The 23,920-nt window shown below is 44.2% G+C and overlaps 1 long non-coding RNA gene across 2 annotated transcripts; it reads right to left on the bottom strand.

Annotated features, from left to right (window-relative positions):
• Positions 1-2,289: 2,289 nt before the first annotated feature.
• On the bottom strand, positions 2,290-7,901 carry LOC132669011 (uncharacterized). 2 transcript variants are annotated; one of them, XR_009605930.3, is made up of 4 exons: positions 7,561-7,901; positions 6,566-6,675; positions 3,095-3,184; positions 2,290-2,423 (listed from the first exon to the last, which is right to left on the bottom strand). It is a non-coding gene; the product is annotated as an uncharacterized LOC132669011 (long non-coding RNA). The 2 variants fall into 2 exon arrangements; XR_009605931.2 differs by lacking the exons at positions 6,566-6,675; positions 7,561-7,901 and adding an exon at positions 4,976-5,430.
• Between the last annotated feature and the right edge of the window lie 16,019 nt (positions 7,902-23,920).

Genomic DNA, 23,920 nt, shown 5'->3' on the forward strand with positions numbered 1-23,920 from the left:
AGAGTCAGCAGGCAATCACAAACATTTAGAGAGCATTGTTAACATTGGGGCACCTGGCTGGCTCAGTTGGCAGAGCTTGGGACTCTTGATCTTGGGGTCATGAGTTCAAGTCCCACGTTGGGAGTACAGTTTACTTAAGAAATAAATTAAGTTAGGGGTGCCTGGGTGCCTCAGTTGGCTAAGGGTCTGACCCTTGGTTTTGGCTCAGGTCATGATCTCAAGGTTTGTGAGTTTGAGACCTGCATCTAGCTATGTGCTGAAAGTGTGGAGCCTGCTTGGGATCTCTCTCTCCCTCTCTGTCCTCCCCAGCTTGCTCTTTCTCTCTCTCTTAAAAATAAACAAATAAACATATAATTAATTAATTCGACAAAAAATCATTTAGGGAGCACCTATTGAATTTGTATTCTAGATAACCCGTTACTGTGCTGGTACTGGGGATATGAAGGTAAATATTAAGCCCTGAGAAATTTGATTCAGCCCTTTGTGTTCACAGATGGAGAAGCCTTGGCCCTAAGAGGCAAAGAGATGTGCCCAAATTCGCTCAGTTATGCAGAACTGACATAAAACTCAGGTATCGTGACTCACTGTTTCAAAGAAGATCAAGTCAGTTGCCTGTATGCCCTTCTGGCTCATGGAGTCAACTCCCAGATGTCTGTAGTAATGTGCCAGGAGTGGCACAGAGCTTTATAACCACAGTTGATATTTTCAGAGCTTACATGTCTAATGTCTCATGTCTGGGAGACTTGGAATTTCAAATTTGGACTGATCTCTTTCAATGCACTATTCCCAGATGTCACTATATCAGCATTGCTAGGTATTGTTACCATCTGTGTAAACCTGGCCCACCTCTGCCCAGACTGGAAGTTTCTTTAGGGCACAGGTCATGCCATCATCACTCACCAGCATAGTCTCGGGCACTTGGTGGTGCCTCACACATGCCTGCTAAGTGTCTGCTTAATTTTTGAGACAACATTGTAGGCAAGTCTCTTCTCTCTGGGCCTGTATCCTCAAGAGAATACAACCTCAACAGACATTCCCACCCTGTGAAAGCGGTCTGAGTTATCCGAAGGTGCAATGGGCTGCTTTAATAGGCAGTGATTTTCTTGTCCCCAAAGGTCTTCAAGCATATGCTGGATGCTGTTTTCTGTTGTGTTGCTGTTGTTTTTGTTTTAAGATTTATTTTTGAGAGAGAGAGAGAGAGAGAGCATGGCACATGAGCAGCCTAGGGGCAGAAAGAGAGGAGAGAGAGAGAGAATGCCTAGCAGGCTCCACACTGCCAGCACGGAGCCTGATACGGAGCTCAAACCCATGAACTGTGAGATCATTGACCTGAGCTGAAACCAAGAGTTGGATGCTTAACCAACTGAGCTACCCAGGTTCCCCTGGATGATGTGTAATAGATAAATTCTGGAGGCATTGGATGATTGGTTGGTCCCATCCTGATACCTTTTGACCCTGCTCTCCAGCATGAAATGTCCACTTAGGAGTTACAAACTCCCAGCCTGCAGGGTAAGGGGGCAGTGGAACTGAGGAAGGCAGCCTGGGTGACTGGGTGACAGGGAAGCTCTTGCCCTGCTGAAAGGGACAGAAAGGCTCTCAGCCCCAGCTAGCTGCGGCTCAGCAGGATGGTGGCCTCATATGGCTTGATGTTTTTGAGTTTTCAAGAGAAACTGGACATTCCGATTTTAATGTGAAATTACCTGATTTGGGACGTTGGCAACTAACCCAAAAATTTGAAAACAGTTGCATGGGCTAAACCATGTCCTTGTGCTGTTGTTTGCATCTCAAAGACTCTTTTTAGTCTTCACTTTGTGCAGTAGGTCCAGGGATAAAAACTCCCCCCAGCCTACACCCAACCCATGTGTATGGCCCCCTCCTCTCTCTCCTTAGTTCCTTTCCTTTTCTGCAGCTGCAATTTTGGCCATCTTGTCCTCACCCACATCAATCCCAGATCCCCCTAATGATAATTCGGCTTCCTTGTATTGGCAATGACTCCAGAGGCCACCAGGGGGCAGTGTCAGGGTGCAGAAAACGCTTGGTTTGGACTGGCAGAAGCATGAGGTTTGTTATTACCACCTGATTCAGCCCTGAATCCAGGTTTGGAATTTCAGGAAGTCAGCTGGGGTCACTCCCTGAGGGTGCAATATGGCTCGCCATTCCCTGCATCACCTCTGAAGTGCAACTTTCTACCTGGACTCCCTGTCCCTGCCCCGCCACCCACCTGTCGGATTCCCCAACCACCCAGCATTCACTAATGTCACGCTGATCTTCCCAAACCCACTTTCCACAGATGTTTCAAGAGCCTTTAATGACTCATCATTACATACAGCTTTTCAGAAGTGGAGTCTCAAGACGCTGATCCCTGTTAGGTCAAAGAGAGTGGGATGGAAAGAGCTTCTACTTCTGTCATGTTGATTGTGATCCTAAGGGCAAGAAGCCTTGTTATTCCCACTGCACAGATGAGATTGAAGCATACCAAGAAAAGTGACCAATTCAGCCATCAAGCAGAACTCACAAGTTCTAACTGTTCTTGCTAGATAATATGGGGTATATAAAAACTTACATATGGTTTCCATCCTCAAAGAAACTACAACTTGTTAGGAAAACACGAAACACATATATGAAAATGTAATTAACTCCTCTAATAGCTTCCAAATGGATAGTAGAGGCAATAATGACAGGAACTCAAAGAGGTCCCTGGATCTGAAGGGAAGGCTTCACAAAGGCAGCAGTGGTCTTCACACTTGGGCACATGTACCCCTAGAGGTGCAAAAAGGCTTTCTTAGCGAAGGGTAGGTGGCAGGGTTATGTTGATGGGAATCAACTTCCAGAACATCATCTTCAACAAGGACTAGGCTGTGCCTGTGAACGTGTCTCCTCCCTTCATTTCCACAATTTCTTGGCTCCCATTTTACAAAAGACAAATGTGTTAGCCATCAGTGCTGCTCATCCATGTTCCCTGTTCTCTTATAGGTACTTTCCCACCTTTTAGAAGTCAGGTGTGGCCATGTGACTTGCTTTGGACAATGATACATGAGCAAAAATGTGTCTTCTGGGTGGAAGCATTTAAGAGCCAGTGTATGATTCTCCTTACCTTCTCTCTGCCATGGTGACCAATGACATTTCAGATGATGAGGTCTAGATCCCTGAATGACGATGGCATGGATCAGAACCCTCAGCTGACCTGCGATAGATACGTATTGTGAGTTTGGGGGACAGAGGGGAGAAGAATCTTTGTTGGTTTAAACAATTGAAATTTTTGGTATTACTTGTTACTATAGCATAATTTAACCTATACTATTGTACAAAAGACTTATCTTTGGCCCATCCTAACTCTCATTTTGGTATGTTGCCTTGGTGTGTAAAAATCTCTGGGGCTCCAAAGAAACAATTTTTTTTTAGTTTATTTATTTATTTTGATAAAGTGATAGAGAGTGGGAGCAGGAGAGGGGCAGAGAGAGAGGAAGAGAAAGAATCCCAAGCAGTCTCCACACTGTCAATGCAGAGCGCAACGCCAGGCTAGACCCCATGAACTGAACCCATGAACTGTGAGCTCATGACCTGAGCTGAAATCAAGAGTAGGCCGCTCAACCAACTGAGCCACCCAGGTGCCCCCAAAGAAACAATTTAAAATAGTGATTTCAATATTGAGAAAGCAAATGACTCGGGTTGTCTGGGCAACAAATTGTTTTGCAAATCAAAATTTCCCAATATTTTGCCTTCCACAATTGAAGGAAGTAAAACAAATTCATTTGTCACCTGTTGAATGATTAGGTGGAATTGAGCGACCCTGCCCAAACTTCTTCAATTCCCATGTACGTGTTTATGTGAACGAGATTTCTCAGCATTATCATCTATAAAAATAGGATGTAGAGATAAAATTGATGCTGATCACTGTCTCATTCCAGCATGTATATGACTATTTCAATATGAGTTGTATTTCTTTTTCTTTTCTTTCTTTCTTTCTTTTGAGTTGTATTTTTTATAAATTTTACTATTTGGGGCACCTGGCTGGTTCAGTCAGTAGAGCAGGGGACTCTTGATCTTGGGGTCATGAGTTTGAGCCCCATGTTGGGCATAGAACTTACTTTAAAACTTTTTTTTACTCATGTTTAATAATGCTCTATCAACATTTGCAAAATATTTATGTTGTTTGACAAACAGTAAACTAATAATAATTGTAATGATAAGTCAATCCAGAAGAAAATCGTAAACTCTGGAGGCTTATGGCCACAAAAAATAAGAAAAGAATACAATTTTAACTTTTATATAAATATAAACATATATATTTATGGCAGAGAAGTATTGTTTGATGATCAATAAAAGATTTTCAAGGGGCACCTGGGTGTCTCAGTCGGTTAAGCATCTGACTTCGGCTCAGGTCATGATCTCATAGTCTGTGGGTTCGAGCCCCACATCGGGCTCTGTGCTGACAGTTCAGAGCCTGCAGCCTGCTTCAGATTCTGTGTCTCCCCCTCTTGCTGCACCTCCCCTGCTCACACTCCGTCTCTCTCTCTCTCTCAAAAATAAAAGTAAATATTAAAAAAAATAAAAGATTTTCCAGCATAAACTATGTATTACATTATGATAGCATTATATGGGAGAAGTGGAAAGAAAATTCAAGGACAAAAGCAATGATGTAAATTTTCCTCTAAGAGCTTGCTTATGCAATTCGCAAATGGTGATGATGAGTATCAAATCACTGTGATTCCAGTGAATACATTTAATATAAGTTTTTTTTAATGTCAATATTGGGGGGCGGGTGTGCTGGGGTGGCTCTGTTGGTTAAGTGTCAGACTCTTTTTTTTTTTTTTTTTAATTTTTTTTCAACGTTTTTTTTATTTATTTTTGGGACAGAGAGAGACAGAGCATGAACGGGGGAGGGGCAGAGAGAGAGGGAGACACAGACTCGGAAACAGGCTCCAGGCTCCGAGCCATCAGCCCAGAGCCTGACGCGGGGCTCGAACTCACGGACCGCGAGATCGTGACCTGGCTGAAGTTGGACGCTTAACCGACTGCGCCACCCAGGCGCCCCAAGTGTCAGACTCTTGATTTCCGCTCAGGTCCTGATCTCATGGTTGGTGAGATCGAACCCTGTGTTGGGTTCTGCGCTGACATCACAGAGCCTGCTTGGGGTTCTCTCTCCCTCTCTCTCTACCCCTCCCCCACTTATGCGCACATACTCTATCAAAATAAATAAATAAACTTTAAAAAAGAAGTTAAAAAATAAATAAAATGTGGATAACAGGGCACCCGGTTGGCTCAGTTGGAAGAGCATGACTCTGGATCTCAGGCTCATGAACTCAAGCCCCACGTGGGGTGGAGAGATTACTTAAGTAAATAAAAACTTAAAAAAAAATAACATAAAATGTAAATATTTCCATTACACCAGAAATCATATCCTTTGCAACTGCAGTTGACCCTTGAACAATGTAGGTTTGAATTGTAAGGGTGCATTTATATGTACATTTTTACAGTACAGTACTTCCTTATGTTTTTTTTAATAACATTTTATTTTCCCTAGCTTATTTTATTGTAAGAACACAGTATATAATGCATACAACATACAAAATACGTGTTAATAGACTATGTTATTGGTAAGGCTTCTGATCAATACTAGGCTCTTGGTAGTTAAGTTTTTTTTTTTAATTTTTTTTTTTTTAACGTTTTATTTATTTTTGAGACAGAGAGAGACAGAGCATGAACGGGGGAGGAGCAGAGAGAGAGGGAGACACAGAATCCGAAGCAGGCTCCAGGCCATAAGCCCAGAGCCCGACGCGGGGCTCGAACTCACAGACCGCGAGATCGTGACCTGAGTTGAAGTCGGACGCTTAACCGACTGAGCCACCCAGGTGCCCCTTGGTAGTTAAGTTTTGAGGGAGTCAGAGTGGTATGTGGGTTTTTGACTGTATGGAAGTTGGTACCCCTAACCCCTCTGTATTCAAGGGTCAACCGTATTTAAACCTAGTTGGAAAAAAAATTTTTTAACTTCAAGAGAATATATAGTTTTTTAAAAACCTGCTTTATTGAGGGGTACATAATTTAAAACTTTGTTTAGGGTGTTCATGGGCTAAATTAAAAAAAATGTTTAATGTTTATTTATTTTTGAGAGAGGGAAACAGAGTGTGAGCAGGGAATGGGGGTGCAGAGAGAGAGGGAGACACAGAATCTGAAGCAGGCTCCAGGCTCTGAGCTATCAGCACAGAGCCTGACACAGGGCTTGAACCCATGAGCTGTGAGATCATGACCTGAGCCAAAGTCAGACGACTGACTGAGCCACCCAAGCGCCCTCATGGGGTAAATTTTTGAAAGACTACTGCCTTGAGTGATGGGCTGGATTTGGCTTGGTAGAGGAGGAGGAGAAAGGCATTCTGGGTATGAAAAAGAGAAAAGCTATGGGCACAAAAATTGGGGAATAGGAAACTGTGAGTCGATCAGTTCATGGAGATAAGCAGGAAAGATAAACTGAGGTGAGACTAACAGTTAGCAGGCTAAGGCATCTTATGCATGATTATAATCTCCTTGTAAAATATTAAAGCTTTAGGGATAGGCTTGGGACCATCACCTCCATTTCTGGTCTCCTCCTCACCTCCCCAGAGGTGACCTTGGTTTTCAGTTTGGTGTTAGCTCCTTCAGGTGTGCTTCTGCGTATTCACATGCACATCTTGCAGGTTGCTGCATGAGAGAACACCTAAGGTAAGGAGTTTCAGCTTTATCACAGGGTCATTAGCAAGCAGGTGCTGGGGATTGCTCCAGTACATTACTTTTGTAGGCTTACAGCTGGAATTTGCTCACTGAGAAAAGGAGAATTATGATTTGGGGGTAAGGGAAGGAGTGGGGGGACAATTTTGGCACAAAGCATGTGACATAGTATTGTCAGAGGGTGGCATTAAGCATCATGTCACTGGAAAGTGGAGGGGATGATGCAGAAAAGGTGGCAGAAGGACACCCAATCCCATCTTTGTTTGCTCATGGATATACTTGCTGCATAGAAATATTCTCTCTAGAAACAGGTGGCCCTCTTGGTTTCTTTTTTTCCCCCCCTTTTGATAGAGACAAAGGCCCAGAAAACTATGTAGTAATCACACAAGTATGATGAGCAACAGCAAGTGATACTTAGCCTCAGTGTTGAGGACAATGGGGACCGTAGGGACTGTGGGAAAATGGACAGCCCACACTCTTTCTAAGGGAGCAGTCATTACTCAGCCCAGTCAATGTTGTCTTGGGGAAATAGGACATCAGTCTTAGCCATATCTTCTGATTTCTTCAAGAGACTTAGAAATTGGGATTTTTGTGTGAAATCTTTCAATATTGGTTCAAAAATTTCTTAAGTGCTGTACTGGCTAAGCAAGGCATGTGTTTACAGGATGCATTTCACCTGTATGCTGCTAGTTTGTGACCTTTGTATTAAGGCTTCTTGTCTGAAGGCTGAGTACTGGACCATCATATAATCTCTTGGCATGCTGCCTGGCTCTAAGATCTGTGGTTATGAAGGATTCTAGGCTTTTTAGGGAGATGCTGTGAGAATTATTGACTCCACTCCCCATGTCTGGTTCCCACCTGCTTTCCAACATCCCTCTAGTAATGGAGTTCTGCCAGGAAGCTGGAAGCTTTGCAGAAGATTCCAGAAGCATCCTCATAAATCCGGGGAAGTCAGCCAGTGTAGATTCACTAGAAGTCAAGACTTCAGGGAGTTGGTCTTAGGCCTCCAGTGTCCCTCTCTCAGGCGTTGGGGCGGGTTCTTGTGCCTCTCCCAGGGCACAGCCCAGTGGGAACATAGACTGGTGACTATTTCTCAAAGGGCTTTGTCTTGTGACTAAATCCAAGCAAGGCAGTCAGACACAAATGAAAAAGTGCGCTTGCGCACACACGTGTGCACACACACACACACACACACACACACACACTGTCCCCAGCACTTCCAAGAACTTTTCCCACGCAGTCCCCTGGCTGCCGGAAGGGCAGCTGGTCATGGGAACAGACTGGAGGCCCCCTCCCCCAATGGAAGCTCCACCCTGCTCCATTTACTCCCAGCCATGCAATCCTGGTCCCCTCCACCCGCTTACTACTTCCAAGGAAGGAAATAGCTGAACAATGCAGCAGATCAGAGACTGGGCACCGAGCCAAGAGCCCTGGGCTCCAGCCCCTGGCTGCCCTACTCCCACTGCACACCCCTCCCTCTCAGTGGCTGTTGCTGAAGGTTGCCTTCCTCAGACCTTCCCCCCTATCTTCTCACCATCCTTGGGAAACTTCAGATGGCTGACATCACCTTTCACCCCTTTCCTGGGTTGGCCCCTTCCTTGCTGTATGGTAGCCAGGGATGTCTGTGCTTCCTCTTGGGTATGATTCCTGGCATGAGGGACAGAAGCTAGGCTTTGATGGAAATTTTGGTCAGTGGGTATGGGTGGGAAGGAGGGGTCACTTTTCCTGAAGTTTTTTTCCAGAGGTGAAAGCAAGTCCTGAAAATAGAGAGAGTGCTGGAACAAGAGCCCCCGGGAGTCCTCATTCTCTCTTCTGGGCAGAGCCATCTTGATGGGGCAGGAGGGGATAGAGGCGCTCACAGGCCTGTTGGGGCCATATTCTCAGAGGAACAGAAAGGAATCACTAGTCATTTCCAGTTTCCTTGGTCTGGGAAGTTGGTGGGAACCACTACTTTAGTCTTTCCTTATTGGTCTCAAATAATGTTCTCCTTGGGTCCGGAACCCCACGCCCCAGGCAGTACTGCTCTTTGCTCATTCTCAGTTCTAGTGCTTTCCCCTGCCTTGCCTTCTGCCTGGCACTTCCTGCCCTGGGAGCCAAGGGGCAGGGTTCCTCAGTAATCTTTGCCACCTCTAAAAGCCAGGCTTCCTCTTCTTCCCCAGATCCTGACTCAGGAAGTAGGGAGTGGGTTAGAAGTTAGAGTTTGTGAGGGGAGCTCACCAGATAGATGACAACAGGCCAATCCTCAGGCCCTTTCTCCTGATGGATGAGATGAGTCCTGAATCCCAGTCTCCTTCCCCTGACATTTGGCTTCCCTCCTTCAGCGATTTCTGTCCCTGTGTAGTTCTGCCATATGCAAGGGGCCACTTGGGAGCCTAGTCTTGAGAGCAGGGAAGAGTGCTCAAGAGCCCACTCCCAAACTCCCAGATTGTAGGTGAGAAGCTCAGGCACAAAGAGCGCGTGTGCATTGCCCAAGAGCAACAACCAGTAAAAGGGAGAAAACTGGGACTCTCAGGTTTTCTGACTCCTGGGCAATGTCTTTCTGCAAACCTTCTACGATTTCCAAAGGCAGTGTTGGCATAGCCCTGAGAGGGAACAGAAGAAAAAATGTCAGTCACTTGATGTCCTAATCTTCTTGCTTGGGCCTTTTGGAACCTCTATTTTTGTCTACTTTTTTTAGTACCTCAGGCTCTATTTTCACCTTGAAAAAGTGATATTTGAATTGTCTTTTGTTCTTAGCAAAGAAGCCGATGCTTATTCTTCTAAACTCCTGCACTGAGGGGCTGAGCAACCCTCTTTTGCACTAATCTTGGCATCTGCGCTTGCTTCTAGTTTGTTTCGTACGTGTAAATCATGTCTCTCCAATGATGCCGCAAGTCTGCCTGCACAAAATAGTCACTGAATGTTATCAAAATAAAAAAAGTGTCTACACTTGAGTGTCTACTACAGCCCAGGCTTTTTTGCATCTCACCCTTGAAGAGCTTCCAGTCTAAAGGGCGTAAGAGACTGTGAACAAGGCAACAACTGACTAATGACAGCAGATGTGACAGTTGATGTGAAGGGAATGCCCAGGGTTTAGTGATGTTCCCAAGGGCTCTCTGAGGAGGTAGCATTTTAGGTGAGATCTCAAGGATGGGAAGCCAGCCTTATGAAGATCTGGGGAAAGAGAGATCTGGGCCAGGAGAATAGTGGGAATAAGTGCCCTGAGCTTGTCATGTTTGAGACCCTGAAAAGGAGCCAGAGTCACTCCAGGAAGGAGAGGGATGCAGGAAGCATCAGAATATGCAGGAGGCTCAGGTCCAACAAAGTCTTATATGAAGGAGAGGTGAGGAATTTAGATTTTATTTTATTACAAGTTAGGAAGCCACTGGAGGGTTTAAAGTACGACATGATCTATATTCTGATTTTTATTGTCTGTCTATCTATCTATCTATCTATCTATCTATCTATCTATCTATTTTTTGAGATAAATAGCTAGTTTATTTTTTTCTGAGCATGAACAGCTCATTTCTGGAACACGGTAGGTAACCTGTGTTTGAGTTCAACATGATTTCTTTTTTGTTTGTTTTGTTTTCTGGGTTTATTGAGATGTAAGTGACATACAGCACTGTATGAGTTTAAGGTGTACAGCATAGTGATGTGTCTTACATACATTGTGAAATGGTTATCACAGTAAATGTAGTTAACACCCATCATCTCACAGAGATATTTTTAAAAAACCACAGACAAAAAAAAAAAACCCCAAAACAATAACAAATTAGTATGTGTTTTTTCTTCTCCTTGTGATGAGAATTCTTCAGGTCTATCCACCTAACAACCTCCCTATACATCACACAGCAGTGTTGACTAGAGCCATCATGTTGTATGTTCTACCCCTAGTTCTTATTTATAACTGGAAGTTGGCACTTTTTGACCACCCTCATCCAATCCCCCCGCCACCTACCCATATTTTTAAAATACTTAAAACATTAATCATCCTGGCTGCACTGGAAGGAATGGGCTGGAAGAGGGCAAGAAAGGAGACAGGAGGTCATTTGGAGGCTGCAGTGATCCGAGCAAGTGATGGTGGTGGGTTGGACCAGGGTGGAAGAGATGGAAAAGAAATATACCCCTTCTGAGACAGAAATGACAGGACTAGTTATGATGTGTTGGATACAAGAGGGGAAGGGTGAAGGAAAGAGAGGAATTGTAACAACAACTAGGTAGCTACCTGAGCAACCAGATGGTGGTGGGGCCATTTGTGAAGATGGGAAACATGGGCAAGCCTGGGGAGGGACAAGGTTTGAGGGGGCAGGTGGAATCAAGGGTGTGGGCATGTGAGGTTAATAGTGGTATCATCACTTAATAGTGATGTCAGGTTGTCATATGATTGTCATATATCATGTCATATGGCCTATATTGCACCATCCTCAAAGAGCTAATGTTACATTTGATGGGCAACTCTCTTAAATCTATTATAATCTATGGATCTTCCCTCTCCACTTCTTTATCACCCCCTTTTTGGTGAAGAAATAGAGATTTTTGTCCTTCAGAAATTTCCTATTCAGGATTTTGCTGATTGCATTCCTATGGTGACATTTAACCATTTCCTCTATCTCCTTTCATTTTCTGTAAACGGTTGTTAGATATAAAGGCTTGCTTTGATTCAGGTTCAGGTTTTCATCAAGAATACTCCATAGGTGGTGCTGTGTCTTTTCATCAGGAGGCACATAACCTTCAAGTGTCTCTCCTTTGTAACATTAGAGCTATTGATGATCTTGATCTCATTGAGGGTTTACAAAATGGTGATGTTCTATTATTCCTTTTTCTCTTATTACCTGATTGGTTACTTTGAGGTATTGATTTTGTTTTAATGTTTATTTGAGAGAGAGAGACAGAGTGTGAGTGGTGGACGGGGAGATAGAGGGAGACAAAGAAGCCAACACAATTGGAGGAGACAGAGCAAGAGAGTGATTATAGTAATGGATGATGAAAATGAAGGTAAGAAAGAAGGAATATGAAAAGTGAATCTCATGAGTAGTGAGACATTAGTGAAGTCAAGGGATCAGAACTCATGATAAAGGTCAAAGAATTATTAAGGGAGATTTAATTAAGGAAAAGGTTGTAGTTGGAAAGTCTCCATATTGGAAGTGGAATGGCTTTTGGTGAACACAAAGTTGAGGGTGTGACTACGGAAGTGGGCAGCTGCTGTGGAGTGTGGAAAATATCTCTGGAGATGAGGTGGTCAAGGAAGTGATGGAGAGGCCATCACATGGATGTGGAGCCCACTCAATATAACAAAATTTAGGGTGGAGAGAGACGCAATGAGCCAAGAGTTAAATGATGGACAGTGAGAGACCTGGAGGTTGATTGAGGACAATAACCAAGATGGTATGCCCAGACAGTGAAGCTTCAAAGGAACAGGGTTTTTGTAGGAGGTGTTGGGGGAGCACTGGCTTAGAAATGGCATTCAGGTTGGGAGAGGAATACACTTACCACTTCCTGACCTGAGGTACAGGAGAATGAGAAGAAAATAACATTCACTTAAGAGTGCTGCTAAAGAATCAGTGTACAAATCAGGGCTAACAAAATTTTAGGTAAGTCAAGGAGGTGAAGACAACATTCTGAGAAAAGGCTGACGATATGGAGAAATTGCTGATTACAGGTTGCAGAGGGCACAGAGGAAGGATGTGCCTGAGGGCAGGGAGCAGGGAACTTATGCCTAGTGGGAGGACAAGGATGGAGGTGATAATAGATGAGGGAGCTTGAACCTGTGGTGATGACTGAAGTAAATAGGGATAGGGGAATGATGGGACACAGTGCTGTCCAGAACTTTTGGTGTTGATGGAAAATCTGCACTGTAACTACTAGCCACACATGAATATTAAACACATGAACTGTAGTCAGTGGGACTGAGAGGTTGAATGTTTAGCTTTACGTCATTTTTTTTTTTTTAAGTTTATTTCTTTTTGGGGGGGAAGGGACAGAGAGACGGGGAGAGCACCGTACGGTCAGCACGGAGCCTGGTGTGGGGCTTGGTCCCACGAGCCATAAGATCATGACCTGAGCCAAAATCAAGAGTCGGAGCACCTCATAGCTTTACTTCATTTTAATTAATTTAAGTTTAAATAGCCACATGTGGCTAGTGGCTATCATATTGGACAGCACAGGTTAGAAGAAGGTGGCTTCCCATTTTTGTGACGTTTTCACTTGCTGGCCAGGTGGCCATCAGGATGATCATTCCCCCAAACAGCAAGGTGTGCAGAGACCTTCTCATTCCTCTATCATATGAATCCAGACAAAGCACAGAATCAGGCCATTTGGGGTCCAAATTCTATCTCCACCACTCACTGGCTTTGAATTAGCAAATAAATTAACTTGCTTGGTATGTATAGGCCTTCAATAAATATTAGTTGGCAAAATCTCCCTGAGGTTTCTTTTCATCTGTAGAATGGGAGTGGGGAGCTATTGTAAAAATTAGTGCCTTAGCGTGATGTTCAAGAAATAGTCCCTAATACTGATGTAGTGAATTCTCAATATTTGCTGATTGGTCAAAAACTATCCTTCAGGTCAAAATGTTACTTGTTCAGGGATGTGCTGGCAGAAATGAGACATCCCAGTTCCCTTTGAGTTCCAGGTCTCTGGGACCACAAGATGGAATAGATCAGGGCTGGATTTAATTGTTCAGTTCTGCTATATACTGACATAAGAATATTCCACACCTGAACTTGGAAGTGGTGGTAGGGATAGCCGAGGGGACAAGGAAGAGGATCTAAAGTGAACCAGATTGTGGGAGACTGTAGTCATAATCTGGGAAGTTCTAGTATCATTTACTGCTCTGATTTTTGCTGGAAAAACCTTTGTTTGGTAGCTCCAACCTTTCTTCCATCCCTGTATCCCCATCATCTAAGAACCGAAAACATGGCGTTTGTGAAGGAAAGTAGCAGTGTCCTGAGATGATTCTAATGTGGGACATTTGTGATCTGGGACTATAGTGAACTCTGATTTGGAGTGATTTTGACCACCCTTTTGGTGAAGCCATCCATAATTCCATATTTTCTCTGTGGTCTCAGATTGAGCACTTACTTACTTCATATTTTGATGGCCTGCGTCTCTCTTTCTGACTAGATTGTGACATGTGAGGCAAGAACTTTGCCTAATTGACCATTGAGTAGCGCTGGACTCTAGCACATGCCTGGAGCACATAGTAAGTAGCTGCTCAATAATTATTTGTTGAATAAATCAATGAAGGGGCTTTGAGGTAATATCACCCCACCATGACCTAGGATAATGTGACCTCTCTTGTGACCTCCAGAGTCTGGATTGACTATGAACAGATTGTGTTGAAGTACTTGTGTCTGTGGCCTGCAGTGACTGTCATCTGAGGGGTCTGTGCCCCAGTGTTTGTGACCTGTTGTCACTGACCTGTGATAAGGACCAGCAGGGATAGTGAATGGAGGTGACTGTGAACCTTGCATGATTGTGATCTCAAGTGAACAAGTTAGTGATAGTGTCTTCCATCACTGCTGTCAGGTGACTGTGATCCTGACCCACAGAGATTTGGCTTCAGATGACCACCAGCCACTGTTAGACCTTAACCATTGACCTGAGGTGTCTTTCAGATGCAGAGATTGTTGATCTCAACTGGCAGCTGAGATTATTGATCTACATTGTGAGCTGAGGTAACTGAGATCTGTGAACCTGGGCTTAGTCTGGGAATAGCGCAAATATATGTGTACTACTCTCAGATTTCTGATTTTGTTTTGTATAATAAAATATCCTCCCAGGGCCTACAAATGACACACCTCTGCTCGGCCCCATGCAAACAAGGCCTAGGGACGAGGACTAGGTCGGGCCAATGCTCATAAAACTCTACTTGAAATACAACGCACCCTTCCTGCTGCGCAACTTAAAGCCACCGCCACGGCCATAGCCGCCCGCAGAGGAGGGTCCGCATCCAGACCCCCCTCACGCCCTGGTGCGCCTGCGCGGAGGCGGGGCCGGGCTTTGCCCTTTGTTGTGAGCCCCAGTTTCCCAGGACACCGTGCGGCACTGGGGTGGGGCTATGCAGATGAGGCACCGGGGGCGGGGCGGTTGCGGCGGCGTCGGCGGCGGCCGGGGAGGGTCAGTTGAAGGCAGGCGCTCGCTGAGGCAGGAGGAGGGCTCTGGGCCCGCGGCCTGACAGGGACTTAGCCCGCAGAGATCGGCCCCGCGCGCGCGACCCCACACCCACCCTCTCATCCACCTACCCATTCCCTGCGCCGCCTCCTCTCACCCTGAGCAGAGTCGCCGAGGATGATAAACACCCAGGACAGGTAACGGCCCGGCCCAGGCTCCCCGCCCCCATCCTCCCCGCATCTGCCTCAGAGGGCCTCCCCCCATCCCCGGCCGGTTCCCGCTCCCACAGCGGGGTCCTGCCCACCCCCCCACTGGGTCCTTTCCCTACTTCAGCCACCCCAGTCCAAGCCCCAAACCCGCAACGGGGCCTCCTTCCGCCCTTTAGCCCCTTCCCTCCAGCCTGGCCCATCCCCCTCATCCGGGCCTCCTTCTCCCGCAAAGCCCCCACCCCCAACCCCCACGCAAACCAGGACTCAACCTTCGAATCCAGCCCCCATTTCCTTTAAGTCCTGTCGGACGGTGCCCCATTCCCCAAACTGGGCTTTCTCCTTCATCCACATTCCCCAGATTGTTTCCCATTTCCCCAAATCTATCTTCCTCCCTCTTTAGTTACTTAACCCTTGGCTTTGACTCTCTTTCCTTGAAACTGCATCCTCCAAACCCCTGTCTTATCACTGCCGCCCCTCCCCCAGTTAGGCTCCAACCTTCAGCTCTCAACTGGACTCATTACCCCTTCCCCTCCCCCGCTTTTCTCAGGCCTAATAGTTTTTACAGTGATGCCCCACTGTCCCTCTGGTCCCTTAACTCCTGCTTTATCTTTTCCCATTCTTCCTCCCTCGACACCCCTTTCCCAGTTAGCTCGTTTATCCCTGGCTCCCAACCTTCTTCCTTTTATTTTTCAAACACTTTGGACTTCTGTTTGCCGTCCTGTTCCCTTAGTGGGGTTCCCCCCAACACTCTTATAAACTCTCCTAGCCTCTAAACACTTGATCTCAGCTGGAACTCATTTTACTCTTATTCTTCCCTTCTTAATTGAATCCCATCATTAGATCACAGAACTCAGCCCACCCTGTTTCTATTGAAGGCCTCCTTTCTTTCTCTGTACCTCCAGTGCCTGCAGATCAGGCCCCAAACTCTGGATACTGGGCCTTTGCAAGTTTCTTCCCTCAAAATCTGATCCCAGTCTTCCCCCATTAATTGGAGAGAAAGGCTGCACGTCCTTCTGAAACAGCACCAGTGGTTTTCTGAACTTGCCTCATACATACTTGCCCCTGCCCAAGCTAGGCAGAATTTATCACTCAGCTTTCCTCTCTCTACTTCTCTTTTTCCCAAGGCAGCCCTTGTTGTCATCCATCTCTTCTTCAAATATACTCTGTATTTCTGCCCTCACACTCTTTGAAACTGCTCCATAATCCTGTTTCCCCACAATTTTTAACCCTTGTTGTTTTTTTATACATCAGAATGCCTTCTATTTACGCCTTCTATTTACAATTTGGGTCTCATTGTCTTCCTCATTTTACCCCCTAGACTTGTTGCTGTCCTTTCCGAAATGAGGCTGAAGCTCATTTAGTTCTCTACACCAGACCCTTTGTCCCCAGAATTGGCCTTATGGCCTCTGCCCCATACTTGGGCCTCATTGTTTTGCAAGCAGGTCTGTTCCCTGTATATCCTCCTTAAATTGTGTGGTGGTGTCTCCAGAGCTAGACTATAGTTCTTTTTACAAACTTACCCTTCCTTATTGCTTTTCTTCCCATAGGGCTCTACCTACCATTCAGGGGTCCTCCCAAACTTGGGCTCCCTTCTCCCTAAGCTGGTCTCTAACTTGCCTTTTCCCAGTCCGTTAGCAGCACCATCCTTAAATATTCCAGCTGTGTTTTTAGCTTTTCTTGTATCTCCATGTTTCTCAACACTGGCTGCACATTTGAAAAAATCAGTCACCTGGACCCCACCTTCAAAGATCTGGTGTAAGGCCTAGGGTGGGGCTTGGTTATTTGTATGTATTTTTAAAGCTCCCTAGGTTAATTCTTTGTAATGTGCAGCCAGGGTTAAGAAACACTGCCTCCGCCCCCTCCCCCTCAAGACCTTTCCCATCATATTTCTTTAGTGAATGTCAGCTCTTTCTCTACTGAAAAGGGCCTTGTCTCCTTCAGGGGTTTCTTAGTTTTTCTTTCTCAGGTACTATCCAGAAATTCCCAAGATACCCACAACAGCCTCTTAAGTTCTCCTACCTTGAGTTACTCAGTTCTCAGGCATTAGACATTCTCATTCTCAGACTCTTATCTAGCCCCCACACCTCTATTTCTTCCCAACATGCAGAAAGAAAATCCACCCCTCATTTCCTGGTTTGTTATGGTTGTATTTGACCCATTACCCCCACCTCTCAAGGCTTCTTTACAGTCCCATTCTGTTTTTTTTTTTTTTTTCGGAGGCTATCCACGTCCATGTCCCTTTGCAATTCCCGCTTTTATTCCATCTTCTCTACCCAGCCCCTCTGGAGCTGAGGAGGTGGAGGTGGATGCAAAAGGTATTGCTTGTGATAAAGAAAGCCGTGTGTGATGAGGATAAGACAGCAGGTATGAGAGAGGGCTGGATGACGTGCAGGGGTGGAGGGAAGCAGAGAAACCTACGGGGAAGTCTCCTAAAAGGGTATAAGAGATGGGTTTTTTTTTTTTCTGTTTTTATGTTTTTGTCTCCACAGTGGGATTTGCAGGGTGGTGTGGTCTCAGCAGGCAGTCTCTGGAGTCCTCTGGACTGAGCTGGTCTGGTGCCAAGTCCTTTGCAGGCTGAGCCTTGAGAGTTGGGTACTTGGAACCAATACATAAGGGCCTTGGTTGACTGTGAGGTTGCAAGACCTGAGTTCTAGTTCTGGCGTGGCTAGTGTGCTTCCATATAAAAAGAGGGGGTTGGGTTCGCTTAACTCAAGATTCCTTCCAGCTTCCTAAGTGGCAAAACAGGCTTGCTTGTCTCCAAGGCCCTTAGTGTGTTGGTAATTTGAGGGGCTTGGCTGTATGAAAGGCAGGTGGAGGGAGGAGCCAGCTGGCCTGCCAAGTCCTGGGCAGGAGCAAGGCCTGGGATCAGGCTCCTCCACTTTGGCCTGGGGGTGGGGTGGTGTGATGTGGTGTGTGCAAGGTGTCTGGTTTCTTTGAGTTATGGCAATCCTATTTCCATAACATGTTTCCCAGCCTTCTGTGGCCTGCCTGTAACTTTCTAAAGGGATTCTGGTAGGCCCTAACTAGGGATCCCGATAAGAGCCGGATGTTCTTCCCAGTCTGTGTGCTTGGTGTTTTGTATCCGCAGAGGGGAGGGGGAGCTGGCTAGGAGTTGAGCTCTCATTGGGTGGGGGATGGGCTTTCTAGCTTCCCTGGCTCTAGTGAAATACTCAAGAGGTGGAGGCTTGGTTTCCTGGAAGAAATAGTTGCAGAGGAACCGGCAGTATGTTTTGGAAACAAAGCTCTTCCTTTTCAGTTTTGTTCTGATTAGTACCTCCAGAATGTCAAAATTCCTGATGGTGGCGGAGGGAAGAAGACACAGGAACAAGCACTTTTATTAAGGTTTTTGAACATGAGGTTTAAATCCAAGGAAATCCAGCTTCATGGCCTTTCTCTCCCCTGGATTTGTGGGGGCAAAAAGACAGTCTCTGTCTAGGGCCTGCTTAGCACCTGTGTATGTGGAGAAGCGCTTGCCTGGGCCTTATATCTGTATTATAAACAGTCTTTGTCTGATGGGCTTTGAGAAGCATTTGGTTCTACAGGTGTTTTCTCTTGGAGGTGGACAGGGCACGAGAGCACATCAGAGCTACCCTGGGTATCTTCACAGAATGGTTCCCTGAGTGATGGAATTTCTTTCTCTTCCCCCAAAGAATATGGTTTTGCTTATTCCTTATTTATTGGCACTATGGCTTTTTGGGTATGGGATAGTAAGGAGAGCAAGTTTTCCTACCATGTACCTTCAAGGTCATTTCCACAGAGAGAGCCAGAGAGACTCCTAGTATAGTTGGGAATCCCCCCGAATTGGAGGTATGCTTCAGAAAGCAGTGTGGACTAATAATAGTAATTCCTCATGCTGCCAAGAAATCCAAATTTAACCTCAGAGCTGCTCAGAAATATAAAAAGGGGGACTGCGGAGTGGGTTAGAGGATGTTATATATGTGCATTTCTAGAAAAAAAAAGTAATTCATCCCTTTTTGAAACAGTATGCAGTGTTGATTCAAGTTGGCTCCATGACTCGTAAGGCTGTAAAGCCTAACTGAAAGCTATAGACCAGAAATAGCCAAGTAGGTGAGCAAGAATTTTGTTACTTGAAGTGAACCAGATAGTTTCCTGTTAGCAGCAGAATAAAATGCTTTGCATAAGAGAAACCCTAGGAAAATTTCCTAGGCCTTTGATACCATGTAAACAATGAAGTAATTCTGTCCTGGGAAGAGAGTCTGGGACTGGGTGATGAGTTCACTATACAAACTAGATCAAGGTGGACACCTGGATGGCTCAGTTGGTGTTCGACTTTGGCTCAGGTCGTGATCTCATGGTTGGTGAGTTCGAGCCCCACGTTGGGCTCTGTGCTGACGGCTCAGAGCCTGGAACCTGCTCCGGATTCTGTGTCTCCCTCTCTTTGCCCCTTTGCTGCTCACACTCTGTGTCTCTCTCTCCCTCTCAAAAATAAACATTAAAAAAAAAAAAAACTGGATCAAGGTACTTAAAATGTAAAATTAAGGTTTAATTTTAATGCATGAGTACCTAGCTATCCATCCACCTCTGGCGTATGTGGTTATGCCTACCTTTGGCAAAAGATGTACCAGTATCAGTTGTGTTATAAGCAAACCTCAGAGGCAGATATTCTGCTGCCACTGTAAGTGTGTTTCTTATGGAGAATCAACCAAAACCCAGTTTTGCTTTCAGTCTGTGATTCAGAGCGGTGATGTCATTTTCTTTATAATTGTGCTTAGCAAGTAGACTCCCTTTGGCACATAGAACAGCCCTAGTGAAATGACTTATGCCTGGCATCTGCCCAGGGTTCCTTTCTCATATGGGAAAGGAATTGGCAGCTGGAAATCAGCCTCTAAGGTCCCACTAGACTGGAGGTGGCCATCACCTCCCACCTTTCTTCCTATTTCTTCTTGGCTAAATGTGATGGCAGCCCTGGATTGGTTCCTCTTTGCGTAGGGATTAGTCATCAGAGACCTTCCTAGTCTCAGTAAAAGCAGCCTGTGTGAGGGAAGTCTGAGCCTAGAGAGTGTTCTATGAGGTAGGGCCTGAGATAAGAATGGATCAGAAGAGGTTGAGAGAGGGGAATGAATTTAGAATGCTTGGGAATGTGGTTTTTATGTCTTTTCACTTGATACCACAAAATAGGTAATACCAAGGCCATCTAACACCACTTCCGATAGGTAATGGAAACCAGAGAGAAAGGGTGCAGACCTAAGCAAGCTCAGGCCACTAATTCAAGTGAAACATGATCAAAAGTGTATCAAGGAGAATATGAATTCACATATTTGTTAGATGTAGCTGAATGGAAGTTAGCCACAGAATTACTTTTATATTAAATCTCTACATAGCAGGCTATCCACTGCTTTGAGCAAACTAAATATAAAAATCAAAACTGACAAAAAATCAACTGGCAGTGATTCTTTAATAGATTCTTTACTCTATTAAGAGATTTAAAGTTCCTTCCTTTAAATAGTAAGCACCCTAGAGATTTAAAAATAGGATTTGAATTATAAAAATTTGATTTACCAGCAACACTCCCCAGGAATACATCTGCTACGTGCAGTGCCTGTCTCTAGTCAGTGTATGAAATTAGACATTTCAAGCAACAGTTTCACAGAATGCTTTAAATTAGAGGCAGCAGGATGTGATCTGTCGTAGCACTCATATGTATCCTGAGGAGTGTTTCCAAGGGCATGTCTGATAACTGAGAAAATAAAGACACTAACAGATAGGCTCTGATCTCCCATCTTTCTTCTGAATTGACTTGGATACTTGACACCCTCATTTCTAGCATGGTATATTTGTTTCTTCTCCAAAAACAAGACCAGACCAAGTGGATGTTCGGGTTCAGGCTGATATATTTGATTGTTCTTAATGAGCCTGATCTTTCCAGGCTCTAGACTGAGCTGCTGCTTTTTATTTTTATTTTTTAATGTTTATTTATTTTGAGAGAGAGCTCACAGTCGTGAGTGGGTTAGGGGCAGAGAGAGAGGGAGAGAGAGAATCCCAAGCAGGCTTCACACCTTCAACATGGAGCCTGATGAGGGGCTCGATCTCATGAACCATGAGATCATGACCTGAGCCGAAATCAAGAGTTGGATGCTTAACTGACTGAGCCACCCAGGTGCCCCTAAGACTGACTTTTTAAATCCTCTTTTTGGTGTTAAAAATTAAATCATGCCTTCCCCCCAGTGGAGTGAGCAAGATGTGAGGAAGAAATGGAAAAAGCTGGGCATTGGAACCAGTAGAGACACAACTGAACTGAATATGAAACCTAACTTGGTTTGGATCTTGTGACAGAAGGACCTGTGTTTAGAAGCCACTTTCACTGTACTTAAGTTCTTAAAAGATTCACTGTTCTCTGTTGAGATTGGTGGCATATTTTGCCACAATACCATTTCGAACATTAAAGCCAATACAAGAACAGAAGGCTGTTCTTTTTTAAATTAATTTTTTAAGTATTCTTTACACCCAGTGTGGGGTTTGAACTCACGACCTTAAGATTAGGAGTTGCATGCTCTACCGACTGAGCCAGCCAGGTGCCCCTGTTCTTTTTTTTTTTTTTTTTAATTAAAGAATAACTGACATACTATATTGTTACTGGTTTTTAGGCATATAGCATAGTGATTCAGTTTTTATATATGTTTCAAAATGGTGCCATGTGTCATGTACAAAGTTGTTACAATATTATTGACTATATTCCCTATGTTGTACATCATATCCCCATGTCTTAATTTATTTTTTAACTGGAGGATTATACCTCTTAATCCTCTTCATCAATTTCATCCTCTGGCAACCATCAGTTCTGTGTCTATAAGTCTATTTCTGTTTTGTTTGTTCATTTGTGGTGTTCCTTTAGATTCCGCATGTAATTGAAATCATATTTGTCTTTGTCTGACTTCTTTCATTTAGCATAATGCCCTCTAGGCCCATCCACGTTCTCACAAATGGCAAAATTTCATTCTTTTTTATGGCTGAGTAGTATACCATTGTGTATATATATATCACAGCTTTATCCATTCATATATTGATGGGCATTTAAGTGGCTTCTGTATCTTGGCTGTTGTAAATAATGCTGTGATGAACATAAGGGTGCGTTATCTTTTTGAATTAGTGTTTTCATTTTCTTCAGATAAATACCTAGAAGTGGAATTGCTGGATTACATGGTAGATCTATTTTTAATTTTTTGAGGAACCTCCGTACTGTTTTCCACAGTGGCTGCACCAGTGTCATTCCCACCAGTAGTGCACAAAGGTTCCTTTTTCTCCACTTCCTCACCAACACTTTTATTTCTTGTCTTTTTGATATTAGCCATTCTCACTGGTATGAGATGATTGTATCATTGTGGTTTTGATTTGCATTTCCCTGATCATTAGTGATGTTGGGCATCTTTTCATGTGCCTCTTGGCCATCTGTATGTTGTCTTTGGAACAATGTCTATTCAGATCCTCTGCCCATTTTTTAAGTAGTCTCTGCGCGGGGCTTGAACTAATGACCCTGAGATCAAGACCTGAACTGAGAGTGAGTCAGACACTTAACCGACTAAGCCACCCAGACACCCTTCCTCTGCCCTTTTTTTTTTTTTTTTTTTGCCACACCCCTCCTCCTTTGCCCATTTTTAAATTGGATTATTTTTGATACTGAATTGTATGAGTTGTTTTTGTTTTTAAGGTTTTACTTTTATTAAAGTAATCTCTGCACCCATCGTGAGGCTCACTCACAATCTCGAGGTCAAGAGTTGTATGCTCCACTGACTGAGCCAGCCAGACACCCCTGGCAGCCCTGTATGAGTACTTTATATATTTTGGATGTTAACCCCTTAGTGGATATATCATTTGTGAATATTTTCTTCCATTCAGTAGGTTGCCTTTTCGTTTTGTTAGTTTCCCTTGCAAGCTTTTTAGTTCTTTGTGGTCTCACTTGTTTATTTTTTGCCTTTGTTGTCCTTGCCTGAGGAGACAGATCCCAAAAAATCGTGCTAAGACCAAAGAAGAGCTTACTGCTATGTTTTCTAGGTGTTTTATGGTTTCAGGTCTTACATGTTAAGTCTTTAATCCATTTTGAGTTTAGTTTTGTGAGAAAGTGGCACAGTTTTATTCTTTTGCATGTAGCTGTGCAGTTTTCCCAACACCATTTATTGAAGAGACTGTATTTTCCCCATTGTATATTCTTGCCTTCATTGTTGCAGATTAATTGACCATATGTGTATGGGTTTGTTTCTGGTCTCCCTATCCTGTTTGACCTATATGTCTGTTTTTGTGCCAATACCATACTGTTTTGATTAGTGTAACTTTGTAATATACTTTGAAATCTGAGAGTATGATACGTTCAGCTTTGCTTTTCTCTCCAGAATGCTTTGGCTATTCAGGCTCTTTTGTGGTACCATACAAACTTTATGATTATTTGTTCTAGTTCTGAGGAAAATGCCATTGGTGTTTTGATAGGGATTGCACCGAGTCTTTAGATTTGGGTAGTAGGAACATTTTAACAATATTCTTCCAGTTCATGTAATGGTATATCTTTGCATTTGTTTGTATCATCTTCAGTTTCATCAGTGTCTTACAGTTTTCAAAGTATGGGTCTTTTATTTCTTTCGTTAAATTTAATCCTAGATATTCTATTTTTTTAAATGTTTATTTTTGAGAGAGAGCACAAGTGGGGGAGGGCCAGAGAGAGGGAGTCACAGAATTGGAAGCAGGCTCCAGGCTCCCAGCTGTCAGCACAGAGCCTGACATGGGGCTCGAACTCATGAGCTGTGAGATCATGGCTTGAGCTGAAGTTGGATGCTTAACCGACTGAGCCACCCAGGCACCCCTCTATTTTTTTTTTTTTTCATGCAATTGTACATGGGATGGTTTTCTTAATTTCTCCTTCTGGTAGTTATTAGTATATATAAATGCAACAGATTTATATAAAATGA

This window comes from Panthera onca, chromosome B3 (genome assembly GCF_046562875.1).
Source record: "Panthera onca isolate mPanOnc1 chromosome B3, mPanOnc1 haplotype 2, whole genome shotgun sequence".
NCBI lineage: Eukaryota > Metazoa > Chordata > Mammalia > Carnivora > Felidae > Panthera > Panthera onca.